Genomic DNA, 18,211 nt, shown 5'->3' on the forward strand with positions numbered 1-18,211 from the left:
AATGCTGCTCCCTGATCAAGGGCACAAGCTTCCGACCTCAGGTGTCTGCCCTTCTGGCCTCCTCTGTCTGCCTGGGTCTGCTCTCATCAGATGGGGTCTCTAGATTCCAGCCAGTCTGGTTGTTTCATTCAGATTTCAGCTTCAATGTCACCTCCTCAAAGAGGCCCTTCCTAACTACCCAGTCACCCCTAATGACAAACCTATTTTACTTTTCTGTCTAAAACTTCACAGCTGCCGATGTTCCCTTATTTGTGTGTTTGTCTCCTCCCGTTAGAAACTAAAGGTAGACAGCTTGCTTATTGTTCTTTCTCTGCCTTTCACAGTGCCTGGCACATAGTAGGCACTCAATAAATGCATGCTGAATGGATGACCATTAGTTATTGGTCTATACCATTGGAAGCCTCGACAAAGTTCTCACACTAACCCGCTGCCATCAAGTCAATTCCAACTAACAGCGACCCTATAGGACACAGTAGAACTACCCAATAGGGCTGTCAAGCAAGGCCAGATTAAGGTATGTGAGGGCCCTAATACTTGATAACCTGTGGTACCCGCTCTTCTGCTTACTCACGCATTCAAACTAGATATGTGAGTTATATATATACACGTGTGTGTGTGTGTGTGTGTCTTAGTGATCTATGATGTAACTTCTTGTAAGTGTGACTCTAATATTAATGACTGAACGCAAAAGCAGTGTATGCCATTTTAGTGAAAAGGGGTGAACTGGATTACAAAATTTTTAGTGGATGCCCATATACCACATTTTCTACAAAAAGAATATCCCACATATTCTACAACAAAGAAAATGAGTCAATTTACTTGTTTCAACAATCAGTGTAAAATTCTGTTGGTCTCCCACAACAAAAAATTCACTTTCACCAATTTTGCTTTAAACAGCTCATACTTCAGTTTTTATGCTCATTTTACAGTAAATGCTATAATTATAGATGAACAAATGAAAAGATGTCATAAAAGAAAATTTCATGATCAGAAAATAATTATATTTTATTTTTAGATCTTTCATTTCTAACATGTTATAACTAAAAACATTTTTCTATTCTTCGCTCTTATAAATTCTTCAATAATTTCATCACAATTAAGGTGCCAAACAGTATCTACTTCCGTCCGTAATAAGGATGATAAATCAAGTCTTTCTTGAATCGTTCTCATATGTTGAGGGTTTCTGAGTCTCTTTAGGGATGAAAATGAGCATTCTATTGTGCAGCACTGGTGTCACAACATTTAAGCGCTCAGCTGCTAACCAAAAGGTATGCAGTTCGGACCCGCCAGCCTCTCTGTGGGAGAAAAGACCTGGCGATCTCCTCCTGTAAAGATTAAAAACCATGCCAAAAATTGTCACGAAAGGAGAGACTGGGAGGGCTGACTCATTAGGGGGAGAGCAAGTGGGAGTATGGAGTAAGGTGTATATAAACTTATATGTGACAGTTTGACTTGATTTGTAAACGTTCACTTGAAGCTCAATTAAAGTTAAAAAAAAAAAAAAAGGCCAAACCTGTTGCCTTCGAGTTGGTTCTGACTCATAGCCACCCTATAGGAGAGAGTAGAACTGTCCCATAGGGTTTCCAAGGCTGTGATCTTTAAGGAAGCAGACTGCCTCATCTTCCTCCTATGAAGCACGCTTGTAGGTTCAAACTACTGACCTTTCGTTTAGCAGCCAAGTGTTCAACCACTGTGCTACCAGGTCTCCTTACCTAGGAAACCCTATGGGGCAGCTCTGCCCTATCATATAGGGTTGCTGAGTCAGAATTGACTTGTCCACATATAACAGAAACAACATCGGAATGAATCTCTGCCCAACTCCTAGATTCTTTAATGTGTAAGGAAAGATTTCAGAGATCCGTAGATGTGTTAAAAATAAAAGAAAACTATAACATAGCAGTTTTGGTAGTGGCCCCCTCTTCCTATGATCTAGATAGATTCTACACAACAGCTTCCCAGCAAAGGCTCTGCCTTCCATCTTTCTCTCAAGTGAAAAGAGAAAACCTCCACTTCGGAGCTTGGCTTCTCCTTTGTCATCGTGGCTAGTGAGTTTAGGGGAGGTATTTTTTTTTTAGGAGGGCACAAAGCTTTGGCTTACAGAGCATTACAAAAATGAAAAATCCAAATTCTAGGCTGCCGGGTAGGAGGCCTAAGTTATGTAAGGAAAATCAGGCCCCTGGTGGCTGGCCTCCTGAAGACAGAAATACATTCTTCCTCCAAAATGGTTTCTGGCTTTCTGGGCATACACATGCCCAGGATTTACTGATAAGAACACAACTCCGAGGGAGGAAAAGTCACTCCAATACACACCAAGTGTAGGCGCCACTTATAGAACGGAACCCGTTCTCCTAAACTGAGATTTTGTTGTTTTTTAAATCTTCTCCAATCCTTTTTTCAAGCTTTCAGGCTACCCCTGGCAGTAGCTCTTATTACCTACAACGGATAGGTATTTCGTCCTCTAAATCTCTGGTGCTCAGCTTTGGCTGCATCACGGGGGAGCTTTAGAACCCACCAATGTCAAGGCCCCACCCCAGGCCACTTTAAACAGAATTGCTGAGGGCAGGGCTGGGTGCTAAACCGCCCCAGGTGATTGTACTGTGCAGTCAGGGTGGAAGATCGATGCACTAAAGGTGACTGGAGGAAAAGAGGTGAAGATACGAATCTGGGAGGAGCCAGAGTCTGCCCCAGCAGATGGGGGAAAGGCTCACCAGAGCATGTATGGTGTGGGTGTGTGTTCTCTAAATAAGGAAGGGAGTGCGGCAGAGACAAGGTGAGGCTCCTGTGGGCTGCCAGCTTTTAACAACAGGAAATGTGGTAACAACAAGAAACGTTTGCAAACTCACAAATGGTTCTTGGCAAGAGAAGACAGGTGCGATACCAAGGCAGGGCTTGTTTAGCTTTTTAAAGTTTGGAGGTGGGAGAGGAAAAGAGATTTGCAAAGAGGTGGAAGACATGTGAGGAAACTGCCTGCTGAGGAGTAGGAGATGGGTGGCAGCCAGGAATGAAGTCAGCTGGTGGAAGGGGTGGGTAGGTACTTCCACTACCACAAGGCAACGATTCTCCATCTTTTCATATTGCTGGTTTACCTTCAAATGGAATTTTTTCCTGGCACACGTAAAGCAATTAAAAAACTTAAAAAACAAAACAATAAATAACAGCAATGCAGATCCTAGTACACCAGTTGAAATGTGGGAAAGGAGGGCAATGAATGAGACTTATTGCTCATTCCAAAACCAACTATCAGGTGAAAATGAGAAATTTCACCGACAAATGACTAATTCTATACCTAGACAGAGAACATGGTCCCTTCCACATATTCTCCTATATTTTGCATATGAGATCTAAATTATTTTTATTTTAACATGCCATGCATGCCTCTAATTACAGCATACAGCACATCAAAATAAAAAACAAAAAAAATACCCAAACCTGTTGCCATCGAGTCGATTATGACTCATAGGGACCCTACAGGACAGGGTAGAACTGTCCCATGGAGTTTCCAAGGAGTGGCTAGTTAGTGGATTTAAACTGCTGACCTTTTGGTTAGCAGCCAAGCTCTTAACCACCGCACCACCAGCTCTCCCATCAAAGAGTAGTATTTTATTTGCCAGTCATCCTTGCAAAAAGAGTGCAAACTCCTTAAGGGCAGGGACTATGTCATATTCTTCACTGTATTCTCAGGACCGAGTAGGTGTTCAATAAATGATTATACCTAATATAACGATTTATTCACCAGACTCGCCTATCACATCTCTGCTTGTGTGAAGAATATAAAGCAAATTAAAACAGACACTCCCAAACTTTCTTAACCTCATCACTATTAACACTTTGGGCCAAATAATTCCTTGCTGTGGGAGGCTGTTCTGTGCACCACGGAATGTTTAGCAGCATCCCTGGCTTCTCCCCACTACATGCCAGGACACACGCCACTCTCCCAGTTGTGACAGCCAAAAATGTCTCCAGACATTGCCAAATGTTTCCTGAGAGAGGGGCAAAAGTCCCCCCAGTTGAAAACTGCTGCTCTAGATAGAAACAGTGCAAAGCAGAATAAGCCAAATTGATGTGGGAACATTTCAAAAATGGCTTTCACCCTATTACTTGCTGGAGCTAACAAGACCGTCAAGAAAGAAAAAGCATATGACTAGCGTATGATGATTCTCTGACCACAGGCCTTGCCATGTTATGGGCAGAAGGAGAAAAATTCTTTGTATTCTTCTCACAACTGTGGAGATGCAAACGACTGAGGCTAATCCAAGCTTGGCCGTTTTCAGGATATGTGGGGCTGTGAAGATACATAAGGGTCCAAATGCCAAACGGCCTGTGGTTATAAAACGGTATGAAAGAAGTATGTTCACTGTCAGCGGTGGGCTGTTTATTATGAATTGTAACAAGGAGAACAATTTTGAAAATGCTGTTGAATATTTATTAAAAGAAAAGTTCTACAATAACTCAGGCCCTGACATGCTACTATTAGCAAATAACTCAGCCAGTTGGAAAGGTTAAGAACTGTGCTGGCAGAAACCATTAAATTAAGTGTTAAGTTTAATAGCTCAGTGTTTTATTTTTCTCAGCAACCGTAGGATTTAACAATCGTGTTCCAAGCATCCCAGTACAATGCCTGAAAAGCTGTTATCCGTATTGTACCCTTTTCATGAGGCTCCAAACTTTATTTCAATTTTACTTTGAAGATGTTGAGCATTTTAGGTTGATGTTAAAGTCTAAAACGTACATTTTGAGCAAGGTGGCCATTAAAATAAAGCAAAGGAAAAATATCCTAACATTATCTGATAATATATAGCTACTTATCAAGATTCATGATAGGCCTTTTCTTCAATTATGTTTTTTTTTTTTTTTATTAATGAAAACCTCAACATCACCAACCTCAATGCTGGGTTCTCCAAATGACACTGTTCTAATTTTCAACCATTTCTATACTTCTTAGAGCAGAGCAGCTTCATGATGCGTTCCACCATGACAGGTATCTTGGCTGGCCTCCGCATTTTTTTTTTTTTTTTTTTGCATTAAAGGCCTATCCTAGCTTTAATTAAGGGCCCACGCAGCAGAGTCAATATAAAAACACAAAAAGTCCCATCAGTTTAATAACAACAAAAAACCTCAAAAATGGAAAATTGAGGGAGGAGGGGAAGAGGCCCTTGGGCCAGTGGCATGGAGAGCCCTGCTCATGGTACCAGGCCTGGCCGCAGGGCCCCCCAGGTATTGCTGTTGCTACAAGGTCAGGGGACAGCGATTGTCCTGTAGGAGCCACCACTCATCTGAGTTGGAGACCTTCACTTCTTCTAGGGTGTGCTCAGCTTCTGCGTGCCCTGGATCTTGTCCAGCAGGCCAGGGATGAAGGCCTCAGTGGGTTTGTAACAGTCAACCAGCAGCTCCTTGACCCTGGCAGCCCGGGTATCGTCACTCTCTATGTCCAGGAGCTTGCCCACCTCAATCTCCAGCTCTGGTGGTTAAGTGGTTAAAGCAATCAACTGCTTACCAAAAGGTCAGCAGTTCAAAACCACCCTCCACAGGAGAAAGATGTGGCAGTCAGCTTTCCTAGAGATTTACAGCCTCAGAAACCCTATGGGGTTGCTATGAGTCGGAATAGACTCAATTTGGTTTGGTTTCTGTATTTCTTATCAATATGTTACATATAAGAAAAATTTACAGTAGACAGTTAAGTATTAGTTCCTAACACCTGAAAAGGAAGTATATCTCCGTAAGTTCTGTTCATGAAAATATTTATATTTTTCTCCGTGTGCCTATTGGTAAATATAAGCATGTTTAGGACTCTGAAATATTAAGCATGTAATTCTTAAATCCACTAGGAGAAAGAACAGACACAATATGCAAAAGTACTCTATTCAATCAAGTTCTAAAGGTACACATAATTATGGTATTCAAATTAGATTACTAATTTAGACTTGTTCTATCAAGTACACTAACATAAAAGTGTCTGAATAAAATTCAGGGGGAATAAAAAAAGAGGTAAAGAAAATTTAATTACTCTCTTGAGAATATGAAAACCAGTACATAATATTAAAATGTATACTCAGGGAAGGATTAGTAGGAAATGTGGCTTAATTATTCATCTTGGTAGTGAGTAATAAATACAGTAGTGTCAACTCACCTCACCTCACGAGAATACGGTCTCTATGCTCTGGATTATCATATTTGCATTTGGATGAAACTGGGACACATGAGGCATGAAATGGCCAAATTAATCTTCATTTTACTTTATCTGACTTTTCTCACATATCGTAAATACAATAAACTAAAAAAAGCCCACAAATCCCATCAACGAGTGGATTTGGACTCCTAGCAGCCCTATAACACAGAGCAGAATTGCTCCACAGGGTTTCCAAGGCTGTAAATCTTTACAGAAGCAGACGGCCACATCTTTCTCCCAAGGAGCACCTGGTGGGTTCGAACCACCAACCTTTCAGTTAGCAGCAGAGTGCTTTAACCACTGCGCCACCAGGGCTCCTAAATGCAATAAAATTATATATAAAATATTCTATTACTTTATATTGCTATTTAAATTCTCATGTGCCTGTATTCTAATTTTTTAGCTAGATTGGACTGAAGTACTATAATACTCCATGTGTAGTGATAATTACCAGAACTAAGACAGTTGCCTAACATTTTTATGAAACTTTTAAAAATGTATAAATATATTATTAAAAATAAAATCAGCAACGGCAACAAAAGAACAACCCACCAAATGTCACAAATGTATACGCCCCTTTGGATTCAACTCTTCCTACCGAGCTAAAACGTAAACTTTGCACCATGAAGCCTGAAATTGAGACTCGGGGATAAGTATTGGCGCTGGTGTTTCGCTACTTGCTAGAAATTGCTTTCATCTGGAAATGGCCATTTAGCAAGGCTCTTAGATATTTTCTGTGAGATTAAAAAAAGTAACATTATAAACTTTGTTTTCAAACAGTAATAAAATTCTATGTCCATTTCATAGTTTTGACATTACTGTACATGAAGAGCTAATATCTCCTTTAAAAGTAGCAAAATTAGGTAAAATCATAATTTCAGAATATTAGGAGCCAAAGTGTAAGTTGTAAAACTAAAATAAACCCGTTTAAATTTATCCTGCATCATTTTAGTGTGCTCATTGACGGATACAATCAGATACGCTCTCTATGGAGACCAAGCAATTTATGCACCAGGAAAGTGATTCCATCATTTTTTTCCCACTTTCCCAAGTGCCTGAGCTCTGCTGTCAGTGAAGGAGAAAAATGAATGGAGAAGAAAAACAAGAAATGACAATTCCATCCTGTAAACAGCTTATGGGCAAGGATCATGCTTTATCTGAGATTTTATTCCTTCCTCCTTCCCTCCCAACCCCACCCACCTTCCACACGTTTGACAGGAACTGACAGCTCTATGGCAAACAGCCACTATCATCTAGGTAGGTACAAGTAAGTGACAAGGCAGACCTGTCCCTTTGCTGTCTGCCTTTCTTTCTATTCTGTTTCTTTCTTCACTCTACTCCCATTCGATCAAGTACCTCATTCTGCTTTGCCTCTGGCTTCTGCCACTTTGTGTCCACACACTTGTCAGAAACTTCTCTCACTTAATCTACTATCCCATCTTCTTTTCTTCCATCTGCCACCTTGGCCTTCATCTTTTTATTATTATTATTATTCTACACATTCTCCCAGACAGTTTGCAACCGTACTGATTTCAGATCCACAGACAACTCGCAAACCTTGATTTCCAGCCCAGCCTGTATTGAATTCCAGAACCCCAGGCTCGTACAACCACCAACTGAACATCAAGCCCTGCATGTCCCTCTGATAGTCACATTAGATAAACCCACAACTGAACTCATCATCTTCCCCTGCAAAGCTGTTCCAGCCTCTATATTCATTACATCATCAATGGCACCTCTGTCCATTCTTCTTCCCAAGCCAGAACCTGGGAATCAACCTGAAATTCACCCATTCCTCCCTGCTTTTCCCCCTCCCTCTGCTATTCCCACTCTTATCAGTCTTAGGTCAGACCTTAAATCGGCACTAGGATTTAATTGCACTTTTACATGGCTTCCATTCTCCATTTCCCACACCCCCCATCCATTCACTACCATACACCCAGAGTGACTATTCTAAAAGGACAACCTACCTGCTGCCATCAAATTGATTCTGACTCATAGCCACCCCATGTGTTACTGAACAGAACTGGTTCGTGGGGTTTTCTTGGCCACAATCTTTATGGAAACAGACCACCAGGTCTTTTTCTTATTGCTGGGTGGGTTCAAACTGCCAGCCTTTAGATTAGTAGACAAATGCTCAAATTCAACAAGACCAAATATGGCTCACAAGGCCCTTCCTAAAGTGGTTCCAGCCTCTCTCTCTCCAGACTCATGGATAGTCCTCTCCTGTGCCCCAGCCACATCAAAAGACTAGCTGTTCCACACAGAATTACCGTATAACCCAGAAATTTCACTCCTAGGTATATACTCAAAAGAATTAAAAGCAGAGACTCAAAGAGATACTTGTATACCAATGCTAACTGCAGCATTGTTCACAATACCCAAAAGGTAGAAACAACCCAAAGATCCATTAACAGATGAATGGATAAACAAAACATAACATATCCATACAATGAAGTATTATTCAGCCATAAAGAAATGAAGTTCTGATACATGCTATGACACAGGTGAAGCTCAAAAATATTTTGTTGAGTGAAATAATACAGACACAAAAGGACAATTATTGTATGATCTTGCTTATATATAGAATAGACAAATGCATTGTGTTGTTAGGTACCCTCAACTCATAGCAACCCCATGTGACAGCGCAGAACTGCCCTCATAGGGTTTTCTAGGCCGCAATCTTCATGAGAGATGATTGCCAGGTCTTTATCCCACATAGCTGCTGAGTAGGCTTAACACGCCAATCTTTCAGTTAGCAGCCAAGTGCTTAATGCATAGAGACAGAAAATAGACTAGTGGTTACCAGGGGCGGGGTGGGGGGAGGGTGGGGAAAAGGGGTTACTGCTTATTATGGGTACAGAGTTTCTGTTTGGGGTGATAAAAGAGTTTTGAAAAAAAAAATTTGTGATGGTTGCCAAAAAAAAAAAGATGAGCTATTCCAACTGTACTCCCTGTTCCCTTTGTTCAGAATTATTTCTCCCAGCTCACTCCCATTCTTGGTTGCCTGGTATTCCCCTACTCACTCTTCCAGACTCAGATCGAGCCCTGCTTCCTAAGAGAAAGTCATCCCTTGGTGTCAGGTACCCCTTCAGTATAGCTTCTCTAACCCACTGTTTACATATGCTTGTCAGTATCTTTTTCTCTTATGAGACTGAGATCGTTGAGGGCAGCGACAGCAATTTTCTTATGTCTTGAGGATTCATCACTTCACAACGTGCCTCCTATATCGATATGTATATGGGGAATGTATACACGAATAAATATCACTCCAACTAAATTTGACTCAAACGCTACCAAGCTGCTAGTGACAGATTATATGTGACGGAGAAGTTCACAGCTCTCCTTCTAAGGTATCAGGGAGAAAATAATAAGGCCATTCTGGTTGCGATTCCCAACTGCTGAATGCAGAGGGTATGTTACAGCTGTGTATAGCTATGTGAAAGATGGGCTTTTTTTTTAACAAATAAAAAAAGAAAAATCATTGTGCTTTGTGGTTTTATTGCCTCTGACTTGTAACACGAACTGTCTCAATATTAAAGCTTCCCAACAGCTTCAGCATGTTTATCCACAATAGGGGTGATGGAGGAATGGGTAGGGTCAGTGAGCAGAAGCACCATTAACAGTTAGGACAGAACTACTGGGAGATCGGATGCCCTTCATCGGATCACCCTTCATTCCCAAGAGAATAAACCCACACAGAAGCTTTCATATGTGACTCAGGACTCTCTAAAGACTAAAATGGCAGATGGCAGCAATGTGGATTTAGTCACACCTTTGGGAATTTTAGAAAATCACATGAAGGTGACCACTTGCAGATGAATACATGATAAGGTATACAGAGACTGGGCCAGCTTGGCGGGGGTCGGGGGGTGAGGGTGGGAACGGGGACTAACTATAAAATTGGAGAGGGAGCTGCAAAGATGCTGGTGACCAATTAAAAACTTTTTTTTTTTTTTTAACTTGCCCACTCCATAAGGTTCACAGGGTTTCAGGAGCTCTGTATTTTAAGTAAAAACCAAACCCAAAACCACTGCCGTTGCGTCAATTCCAACTCATAGCGACCCTATAGGACAGAGAATTGCCCCACAGAGTTTCCAAGGAGCGCCTGGCGGATTTGAACTGCCGACCCTTTGGTTAGTAGCTGTGGCACTTAACCACTACGCCACCAGGGTTTCGATTTTAAGTAAAGTCCTCTAAAAAACCACTTGTCATCGAGTCCATTCCAACTCATGGTGACATGGTATCACCAAAGGCCCCTGTTAGGGCCAAATTTCCCTAACCTCTGCAGTAGTCTATGTTTAGAAAATTGATTTTTTTTATTACTTTTTAATCACTCACAGGTTTGAAAATTACACAGTCCTATAAAAAATTAAGAACAAAGTAGTGATGTCAACAAGATATGCCAAAATATTTTAATAATACACTTTTTTTATAATTGAAACCTCCAGGGAATATGAAGAAGTTATTGAACAAATGTTGACTCCAGTGTGAAATCAAGAAAAAATAGTGGTGTTGCTTAGAGGAAGACTAGGGTTTTGAAAATATTACACGATGGTTTAAATCCCACCTTTTTACTCTACACCTAGACTGGTGTTAGATGGGTTACAAGTCAAATATGGAGGATTCAACGCAATATTCCTAACTGAAACAACACACTTGAACCTTACTTTTCAGACATACGCATTTGTTTCCTTTAAAAACTGTGGTGTCATTGTAAATGTCAGATGACACTGTCATAATGTGGTACTTCCATGACAAGTCATCACTGATATCTTTTTAGATTTAAATAAACTTCTCTTTTTAAAAAAAATCACTCAAAAAAAAAAAAAAATCTGAGGTCTCCACACTTCTTTCTTTTATGAAAATGATGCAAGCAGATGACCCCAAATGCAGCTGGCATGCCTCTCCACCGTGCTCTATTATCAGCTGAAGGCTTTATGCTTCCTATTTCACAAAGTCAACAAGTGGTTTTCTTTTCTGGGCTGGCTGAAGGAACTAAACTTAAGTTCTTCTTCCTTGAAGATATGGAGATACCACTTCCTATGCAGTCAATGCCAGTTGCTGGCCATGGGCAAGAAGGTGAGCATGTGCCTTCCCACCATCCCTTCCAGTTCTATCCCAGGACTGCTGTGGGATAAGGCAGGATTAGACTACTTTGAAAAACACAATATAGTGCACCGATGCAATATGGCTTAACTATCATGAAGGCTCCAAAGCTGGAGGCAGCAGAGTGTTGTTAGGAGCACAGGCTGAGTCAGACAGCCCTGGGCTTTCCACCTTGCCCCGAAACTCAAATGTGACCTTGGACAAGTAGTCAAGACATTTTGAGGATTAAAACAAATACTTTATGTAGAGTTCTTAGCATGGCAGGCAGCACACGATAAGTGCTCATGATAGCTATTCCAATTGTTACCTAAAAAGATGACCAGTAAGGACTAGGAGGCCCTGTGTGGCACACGACTACTAGGTAATAAATTGGTGGTTGGAATCCACACAGAGACACCTCAGAATACAGGCCTGGTGATCTGTTTCTGAATGGTCACAGCCTTGAAAAGCCTATAAATAGGAAAACTGAATGAACAGACAAAGGGAACCCAGGATAGAAATGAGGAGGCTGCTGTCACATTGTGGGGATTACAATCAATGTCACAAAACAATCTGGTGGATAAATTTTTGAATGAGAAACTAATTTGCGCCGTGAACTTTCACCTAAAAAAAGCACAGTAAAATAACAAAAAAGTAAACGTGGTGGGGGGGATACTATGGAGCAGTTCTACTTCGCACACATGGGGTTGTCATGAGTTGGAATCAACTTGATGGCAACTAACAACAACGATTAGAAATGTGGCCAGATAAATCATACTCAGAGCTGTCTGCCTCCATACCCACCCCATGCCCCCTGCAGTCAGCAATCTCCTAACCTTGTGGGGATGCCTCTGCGATGTTGCATATTACCTACTTGCTTATATAGCCAGAGACTGGTGTCCTCCATCCCCTCAATAGCAACTCACAGATACATGAGGCACGAGCTCTAGAAATATAATCAGCTCCCAACTCCCCAAGCCCAAAGTGGAAAAAAAAAAAAATTCAAAATAGTCGATATGGCTGGGGAAAGTAAATGATCTTCATTCCCTTATATCCATGTTAAAATTCTTGCACACGCATCTTCTGACAACAAGAGAATGCTGGATGTCAGAGGAAAATCAATTTGAAGCCACTAAAAAAAATAACATGGACAGGAAATAAAACAGAACTATATGTAAATTCTGAAGAATTAGTTAAAAGTAACTTGTAGACCTAGCTCAAGTCACAAAAAAAGAGCAGGAGAGACTTTTACTATAGAATAACCCAGAATAGAGGAATGTTTGAAATGTAACTTTTGACGGAGTAAAAGGGAATATCTGTTCTCTGAAGAGGATGGCTGAAATTGAAGCAGAAGTTTCAGAGAGGAGCGAAGACTCAGGGGATGACAAGCACTCCCTTTGGCACACTGCAACTCTGGTACGTTTCCCCAGGCACACTGAGACACCTCCTGGAAGCTCTTTACTCAGAGTTTGGACTTAAAAAAAGTAAAGTCAACATAGGACACTTGTCTGAAAGTATCTTTCAGTGATAAGATACATTAGCTAAGAGGCTAAACATTAAATCAGTCTGTGCACAGCCTGTTGCCTATGCTCATTATATATATTAAAAAAAAAAAAAACCAAACCCAGTGCCGTCGAGTCAATTCCGACTCATAGCGACCCTACAGGACAGAGTAGAACTGCCCTATAGAGTTTCCAAGGAGCGCCTGGCGGATTTCAATTGCCGACCAGTTGGTTTGTAGCTGTAGCACTTAACCACTACACCATCAGGGTTTCCAATGTTCCTTATATAGCAACTAGATTTTAATATCAAGGAAAATAAATATTTACCAAGGGCCAGAACACCATGTAGTATCTGGATGATAACCTAAAAAAGCCACACACACACACACACACACACACACACACACACACAAATAGTGGCCACTTAATCATACCCAACCTCTGGAAGTCTGATGAGAAGTTTAGGTGGCTTTGGCAACTTCCATCACACTAGGACTAAGGCCTAAAGAAAGCATGCGTATTTGATGTGAAGTACAAGTTATTCCCGTTGCTAAATAAACAGAAAGATGAGTATACAGAATATAAGATAACGCAAAGTACAAAGGCTCTCTCTCTGCCCGAGGGGAGTTCCCTGGCTAGGACAGAATTCACAGGCAGGGATAAGGCTGTTTGCCGTTGATTGCTGCTGCTGCTGCGGCTGCTTGTGGCAGTAGGTGGTGGTTTACTTGGCTGTGTGTGGATGGCTGCAGCGACATCAGCAAGCAGGAAATAAAATGGGGAGGGCTGTCCTCCAGTGTGAATTGTAACACAGTATCACTTTTTCCTTCTTGAGTCTCTGAATACATGATAGCTGAGCAACAGAATCCACTTAAGACTTGGAGAAAATTCACTTCATCTGTAGGCACCTCTACCATGACCTAGGAAGTATGTGACCATACCCACTGAATCAATTCCGACTCACAGAGACTCTACAGGACAGAGTAGAACTGCCCCATAGGGTTTCCAAGGAGTAGATTCCAACTGCTGACCTTTTGGTTAGTGGCTGAGCTCTTAACCACTGTGCCATCAGGGCTCTGTGTAACCATAAGTAAGTTATTTAACAACATTGTTGTTGCTGTTAGCTGCTGTTGAGTTGCCCCCGTCTCATGGTGATCCCATGTTATTATAACAATATTAGTAGCTCCTACTCAGAGAGGCCTATGGTGTGGGGGCTGGTAAGCATTTTGCATACCTTAGTGTTTAACTTAAATTTCTTCATCTGTCAATTGAAGATAATAATACCACCTATTTCACTGAGTTATTATGAGGATGAAAGGAGAATATATGGGGGAAAAAAAAAAAACACCTTGCAAGTTGAGACCGCAGACTCAAAAAGAGCAGGGCTGTGAAACAGAAAGACGTGTTAAAATATCAGCTCCTATTTCTACTAATTGATCTCCTAAGGTTCAGTTCCTCATCTCTGAAGAGGAGATGCAACCATGTATCTCAAAGGGCTGCAGTGAGAATTAAGCTGGTATCTGCCTGGCTAGGAGATGCCCAGTAAATGTTTATGCTCCTTTCCTATCATACATGTGAGCTGCTCTCTTAACCTCTGCCATAGCCATTCAATGTCCATAATATCCAAAGACACATTTCCCTTAATAGCAATGATCATTTTCGCCAGAGTGAGCTTAGTAATATGCCAGACACTGATTCACCAGCTTTCTGTCCATGAACTCATTCAGTCTTCACAACAACCCTGCGAGGCAGGTACTACTGTTACCCCTATTTTATAGATGGCCACACTGAAGCATTGAGGCACAGAGAGTTTAGATAACTTGCCCATATTCAAACAGATGATAAGTGACAGTGATGGCAGCCAGCTCCAGAGTCTATCTTCCTAAACATGATGTAATACAGCTTTCTGGTTAATCTGGATCTTTTGTTTCATTTGTTTTTTCTCACAAAAAGGAGATTCCATGTTTAGATGTAATATTTCCTAGACATGAGCACTGGATGCACTCACAAACTACAATATGTAGATTTGACTAAACAAGCCAAGAGTCACTTCTGAAATAACATTTTGCTTTTGTTTTAGAATTTTTTTTAAAACAATGATGACACATTTTTAAACAAGTTATTGTAACTATATGCTGAGATACTATAAACAAACGCAGTTCTCTCTCCAAAGATTACCTAAATAAATTTTACTTTAAAACATTACGCCCCGAAGTTTTGGATCAAACAGCAATTTCAAGTCCAAATCAAGAAAAATAGTAGCTCAGTTTTAATATGATCTGTTTTATTTAGCTAATAACTCCTACATCAAATATTCCAAATATTCCCCTTATGTTTACTAACCACTGCCTAAGAGAGTCACACAGCAGTACTGTGTGGTATTTCAAAGTGCTCCTTTTGCAAATTTAATCAACTCAAGTATTAAACATCAATGATGATAATCTATTGCTTTGCTTAAAAAGAATCTCTAGGGAACAGATGAGAAAGAAAGGTTAAAGAAGTCTGTCCTTCAAAGCAGGACAGTCCAGCTACCTATAAATCATGCTCTTTGTTTATTAAGATAATTAAGTCTACCAGTACACTTAACTTTCAGACTCAACAATTATCTGGCACAAACCATTTCTACTTTTTCTAAAACAAAGGCGATGTGTTCAAAAAGGGTCCTCTGCAAGCTCTCTGCACAATGCATGCTATTTTAAAACATGATTTATGTGTCTAATTCCTGGAGCTGCCTTGAAAAATATACTGGGTTCTGCCTTGCATGCTCCCTATTAGGAGAAGACACTCCAATTTGAAGAGCGCACTCTGTTTCAAGCTACAAGCTGCTTATATCATAGTCAGCATTTTCATTAAATACCGTTCAAGCTGGACTTTAAACAAATGGAATGGAGAGCCACAGCTGCAGCCACTGCAGAGAGACAAAGTTATCCAGCCTGGAGGTTTCTTACGTAAGAGGCGCAGGACAATCGGGTGAAATACAAATGTCATCATCTGAATCCTCTTCCTTTAAGACTTGTCCACATTCTTAAAGTTGATGAAACCACAAGCACAGAGCAGTTTTTTGCTTTTATTTGCCTTACAGCACAAAACGCTGGGTTGACATATAAGTTCTGGGTTTTTTTTGTTGTTGTTGTTTTTCCCTAAAGGACTGGTCTCCAATTATGGAAACAGTGGCAACCACTGCCTTAAAAAAAAAAAAAAAAAAAAAACTGCCTAGGAGAGAGTAAACCAGGACGCCTGGAAAGCCTGGAGGCCTGAGATGGAATGGTTTAGCTCCCACCTGCTAAGACGCATCTCAGTCCTGGTCATTCAGCGTATCACCGGAGTCACTCCCCCAGGGCTTGGAAGAGAGATGACAAGACCCTGGCGCGCCACACACACAGACACACAGACACACAGACACACACACACTAGTCAAGGAGCTCGTAATCTGCAATTAGTAGCAGGCGAAATGCCCTCAGAGCACCTGTCCTCTCCCAGCATATTTCCAACTGACACATTCGTCCAGGCGCTGAAGGCAATTCGCCTTGGACTCCCTCCTCGCGTGCCGTGCCCCGCTTCTTCACACCCTGCTGGAGCCCAGCTAACAAGAGAGAAGAGGAGTGCTCTTCGCTTAGGCACCCAGCACCCACTCCTGGCTTCCACAACATGAAGATGGTAAAAACGGACCCCTCCTTCCCACTGCTCCCTCCAACTTTAGAAACTACAATCAACTTACTGGGACACAGGGAGCAGGGAGTCTTCTTGGGGATCACGCTCCGAGGCAAGACCCGCAAACTCCGGCTCCGCGCAGCGCCACTGGTCGGGTGCTGCCCGGGTGGCGGCAGGGGACGGTGCAGGGCGAGGCGCTACCGCTCTGCACCAGCCTTCTTGGCTCAGCAGTGCCTTGCGCCAGGCACTCGCTAGGGCGCACTGCCCGGCGGCGGCGGGGGTAGAGCGACCGAGGCAGCACCGGCTGCGCGGACCCCAGCACCGCAGCTGCCACTGGCCCCGGAATGCGGCGCTCACAGCTCCTGGTGCGTGTCTCTGGCTCTTGGAGAATCGCAGCTTAACGAGAAACACAGCGACCGAAGACCCAAGGCGCTGCTGCCAGGAGAGTGGCCAGCCCGCCCCCGGTCGGTCCGTCACCTCGCGGGCGCGCAGGCGGGCGACCGAACCTGCGAGCACCGCAATCCGCACTCCCCGCCGCGCCGCGGAGAATGACAGGCGCTGAGGCGGAGCACCGTGCCGGGCGCGGGGCGCGAGTGCGCATGATCCCCGCCCGCTGCGGCACGTCACGGGGGAGGGAGGGGCGGGGAGGGGGCGAGATGGGCGGGGCCGGGATGGGGCGCCCGGGCGACGACCGACGCTGCCCCTGCTAGCCCGCCGGAAGGCACAGGAAGTCTCCCACCTGGGATTTTCAGAACCCAAAGCTGTAGAGTTTAACTTGTTTGTCCCCAGAGTGCATTGTACCTTAAAGAGCGCTATTTATTCTAAGTGATCCTTAGGGTCCCGGGCGAGCCCACACCTTAGCTGTAAAGAGCTCCGATTTGGGGAACAGTGGTCCTCAACCTTGGCTGTGCATTAAAATCACTCGAGATTTTAAACCGTACCGCAGAATAAGTACATGAGAATTCCTGGGGTGGGGCCCAGATATCAGTAGGTTGTAAAGCTTCCCAGATGATTCCAAGGTACAGCAGTGTTTCTCAAACATTTACTGTATAATAGCATGTCTTAGTGGCTAACATATATAAAATGCAGGGGGCTAGGGAGTGCTGAGTTTCGCCATTTGCATTAGGTTCTCAGACAATGCCAAAGCTGCAGGTCCAGACTACCCCATCCTTGCCACTTAAGTATGGTCTAGACCCTGGAGGGAGCTTCTGAAACTCGGGTCTGCGTGAGAATCACAGGACGAGCTTTTTAAAATTGCAGAGCAAATTCCCAGGCCCTACCCGTATTGGGTCACTATGAGTTGAAATCGACTTTACCGCAACAGGTTTGGGTTTTTTTAGGTTTTACCATACAAGGTCGCTGTGAGTTGGAATCTACGAATCCTCTCCAGGGGAACGGGTATGGACCCATAGTAGTTCCTGTTCAGCCGCTGGGCGAAAGGTGGGGCTCTGGAATTCCATTTGTAACAAGCACTCCCTATGAGTCTGATATGAATAATGTTTAGACCAGTCTTGAAGACTTAGACTGGCAACCGGGATTTGGGAAGAGACTTGAGATGACAGTCAAGCCAGGTCTAGAACTCAGGATATCTGACTCTTAAGCACAAAATCTAACCAACCCCCTTGCTGTAGTGTTAATTCCAAAATCAATTGGTGCTTTATCTGACAAGTCCAATCATTCTATAATTACTATGCATTACTTAGCAGAAACAATATATGTGGCATTAAAACCCCACACACAACGCACACCTATTGCCATTCAGTCCATTCCAATTCATAGCAGCTCCGTAAAGACAGAGTAGAACTGC

General features: G+C 42.6%; 1 protein-coding gene across 5 annotated transcripts in view; it reads right to left on the minus strand.

Annotated features, from left to right (window-relative positions):
* Positions 1-18,211, minus strand: part of PAG1 (phosphoprotein membrane anchor with glycosphingolipid microdomains 1) — a 203,795-nt gene that overhangs the window by 163,732 nt on the left and 21,852 nt on the right. For 2 of the 5 annotated variants that reach the window (XM_003408362.4, XM_023545821.2), the window contains exon 1: positions 16,472-16,587. The exons of 2 other annotated variants lie outside the window; for them this stretch is intronic. The gene's annotated coding sequence lies outside the window, so the exon portion shown is untranslated. Of the gene's footprint in view, positions 1-16,471; positions 16,588-18,211 lie in introns of those variants that run through there. One more of the 5 variants, XM_023545823.2, reaches the window with a different exon arrangement.

The sequence above is a fragment of the Loxodonta africana genome, chromosome 14 (assembly GCF_030014295.1).
Source record: "Loxodonta africana isolate mLoxAfr1 chromosome 14, mLoxAfr1.hap2, whole genome shotgun sequence".
In the NCBI taxonomy this organism is placed as follows: domain Eukaryota; kingdom Metazoa; phylum Chordata; class Mammalia; order Proboscidea; family Elephantidae; genus Loxodonta; species Loxodonta africana.